The sequence below is a fragment of the Episyrphus balteatus genome, chromosome 1 (assembly GCF_945859705.1).
Source record: "Episyrphus balteatus chromosome 1, idEpiBalt1.1, whole genome shotgun sequence".
Classification (NCBI taxonomy): domain Eukaryota; kingdom Metazoa; phylum Arthropoda; class Insecta; order Diptera; family Syrphidae; genus Episyrphus; species Episyrphus balteatus.
Genome location: NC_079134.1, coordinates 165,151,413 through 165,155,284, shown reverse-complemented (window position 1 = coordinate 165,155,284; position 3,872 = coordinate 165,151,413).

The following is a 3,872-nucleotide window of genomic DNA, read 5'->3' as shown; positions in this document are numbered from 1 at the left end:
GAGACTTCAAATTTTTTCTTTTCGCTTGAACAGCGTACTAGGCTTTAAGTTAAATAAACTCCAAAAAACTCCTAATATACTCGTATAATGTTTTCTTAATTTTTGTATATTTTTATAACAAGTTTGCAAAATTGTGTTAACATCAATAACTCGAAATAATTGGTGGAAAATAAAAAAATAATAATGTTTGGAACATTATTTGTACTTGAAATTAACGCTATTTTATTTTCCATTAGGCCGTGTGCGAATTGCGTTAAAATGTTGGTTAAAATTTCTACCACGATTAAAATTTGACGTTTGGTTAAAAAAGGGATCAAATTTATTTCTTTGCTGTGCGAATTGGGTTAAAATGTATTAAATGGGACTTTTTTCTTGGTACTCCTTTGAATAAAATTCCCTCAAGATAAAACAAAATTACCCTCAAAAATGGTTTTTCTTATATTGAATTAACTATTTTTTTTTAACAAAACCCAGTTGAAAATATATCAAATTAAGTATGAAAATGTAAGAAATTCTCAATTTCACATACTTTTTTTTATTTTATCGATAAATTCCCATTTCATTATATGATCAAAAAGAAATTTATTAATTCAGTCTTCTAACACTAATTCGTAGTTCACCAGCTGCCAACAAAATAGAAATATAAAAAATAAAAAACAAACAAACAATTATAAGATTTTCAATTTTTCAAGATAAATATTAATTTGAGGAAGTACTTTGTATTAATACATTTAACATTTCTTAAAATATCAACGCATTATTACAAAAATAATTTCAAATCTATCTTGGTCTTTCTATCTTGAGAAACGTCAAATTTTAACCACTAGTGTCAAATTTTACCCTGCTCCGCAGCTGGGTAAATTTTAACCCATTTTATTTACCATGCTAGTGTCAAATTTTAACCAAACGTCATATTTTAACCAACATTTTAACGCAATTCGCACACGGCCTTAATTCTGAATCTCTCATCTTCTTTTTCACTACGTTTTACAAAATTCAAAGAGATAATTGTGTTTTCGACTTAATGAATACAGCAGACGCGCCGAATGAATAAAATAATGATGAACTCACCTAAAGGTATGCAACAATTTTGAACAAAGTTTTCACCGGAAATTGTATTTTACATCCTGATGATGATGATAGTGATTCAAAAAGTAACGGAACCTTGGTTGTTCTTTATTTTAAAGCTAAGGATAGTGGGAATGTACAATAAATTATTTCTATCTTTGTGTACAATGTACATACATAGATATTAAAGTTTTTTTTTTTTTAAGAGCAATGGAACAATTTTACTTTTGAATGAAATTGTTGCAATTCCAAATTAATGAGCTTGTAACATTTATTAGTTTCCTTGTTAATTTATATAAACTTCTGATATTTTTTACAAGGAAATTAAAACCAAATATAAAAAAAAATTTGTAGCATTTTAAAATCTCGAAGAAAAAATAAAACCAGTTTTTAATTTTTGCAAGCTTATTTACTTTAATTCAAAACCATAGGCGTACAGATACAAGTTAGGTTGGAATCACAATTTCCACGTGCTGGGGTTGACAGATGCAAGCATTTGAAAGAGCAAGGCATCTCGCCAAACAGCCCACGATGACAAAAATTTGGGTATACGAGCTGCTCTTCTGATTCTGATGAATCTGCTATCGGCACTGACGAAGCGAAAGCACAGAATACTCCAAAGAGTATAATCAAAGAAATAACTAAACGCATTTTCTTAAATCTTAGTTCATTAGGTAGGTATCTACTTGTTTGGAATAAAACTTTTAGAAGATGATTAAATTCAACTGTAGCTGTAGCTTTTATATGAAAACTTAACAATTTTTTATTTGACGTTAATGCATTACCATATTAAGTAAACAAACAAAATTAATTAAGATAAAATAAACTTCATAAATGAAACTATTTACAAATATTTACAGAAATAAAACACACATTTAAGCTTTTTTTAGGAGAAACACCTGTATACAAAACATTTTTATAGCATCATCAACAATAGTAAACTATAAAATTATTAGTGATCTTGTTATTACTTTCTTGATGTAAACAGATTTGATACTTTAAAGTAAACTAATGCAAGTCAAACAGGGAATTGATAACGTTTCATATAAAAGCAAGAACTCCAGTTGAACTTAATCTTCAAAAAGTTGTATTCCAAACAAGTATCGTACTTCTCAATTCAGATTAAAAAAAATGCATTTCGTCATTTCTTTAACTCTACTTTTCATAGTATTCTGTGCATTCGCTTCGTCGGGTCCGGTTGGAGAACCGGGTTATCCTTGTAATCCAGGAGACCCTTTTGGATTGAACTCAGTGGCTTGTAGTCTTGACTGTTTTAAACAGCCAAATCCAGGAAGTGGATATTGTGATTCAAACAATTATTGTATTTGTACGCCTTTTGTTTTTTCCTAAATAAATTGAAGTAAATGGCTTTAAAAAATTTTAACTGGTTTCATTTTTTCTTCATATTTAGAAATGCTAGAATTTTGTATTATAATGTGTTAATTTTAATTAACCATTTCATCACTTTACTTGTGGTCTATCAAATACAAACGTGGGGAAGTTATGATCTGCTCAACGTTAAATAAAGTAATAAAATCAAATAAATGTGTCTCCACTTCTCTATAGGTTTTAACTTTTAAGGTCTTGAAAATTAAGGGATTCATTTTATACTAAATAGTATGAAAATAAGAAATTCCGATAAGCTTCTCAAAATTCAAAATAATGCACAAATTTCAAATGGACTTTATCCATTTCACTGGTCAACAAGGTTTTTGCTACAAGGACCAAAATATAATTTTCTATAGGTTTTTGATGTGCTAAACTCGAATCTGAAGTCAGATTATTATTATTATTATTGGTCTTCGTTTTTGAAATATTACCGTTATAAAATGCCAAAAAACGTCATTTTGGCTGTTTTCGAGGTTATGAATTTATGTGGGGTAATTCATTATAAACAAATATTCAACGGTAATTGATAAGAACAGATATTTTTCTTTCAAAAACTGTTTAAGTTTTCCCGATATCTTTATTACTACTCGAGATATCTTAAGTTTCAGTTAATAAGCCAAGGAGAAACTAAACTTAATCTAAAGTTTAAGTCACTGGTCACAGAATTTATGACACAAGAACAAAAATAAACTTTTCTAGAGGTTTTTGGGTTGCTGAATTCGAATACGCAATCAGAAAAATTCTATTAGCCTGCGTTCTTGAAATATAACCGTTATAAAAAAAAACTTTTTTTGCATATTATAACGGTAATATTTCAAGAACGAAGGCTAATAGATTTTTTTAATTGCGGATTCGAATTCAGCAACCCCAAAAAGCCAGAGCTGTTTCTGAGTCAAAGACAGCTACTTAAATTTTAAATATCTCGGGGAGTAAAACAGATATCGGAAAGATTTAAACATTTTTTGGAAGAATAAAACCAGTTCTTATAGACACAGTTACAAATTTATTCATAGTGAATTACCCCACGCCCACATAAAAACATAACTTCGAAAACAGCCAAAATGACGTTTTGTGGCATTTTCTAACGGTAATATTTCAAAAACGGAGACCATCAATAAAAACTTTTTGACTTCAGATTCGAGTTGATTTTGTATTACTTAATAATACAGGAAAGTTAGTAAAATAAACAGGCATTATGTGGAACGAAATACAGGACGGCAGATTTTTTCAAATCTGAAAGAAGGGTGTTGGAAAAGCTTAAGGCTGAGTGGTACACGTAAAAATCGGGTTATCGTTTACAAATCGGTGGATAACTTGCACATTTGTAAAGATAATTTAATGAAATAAATTTTATAATTTAGATAATAAAGAAGGCTATATATTGGCATCACCAAAATTTCTAAATTTTTGCACTT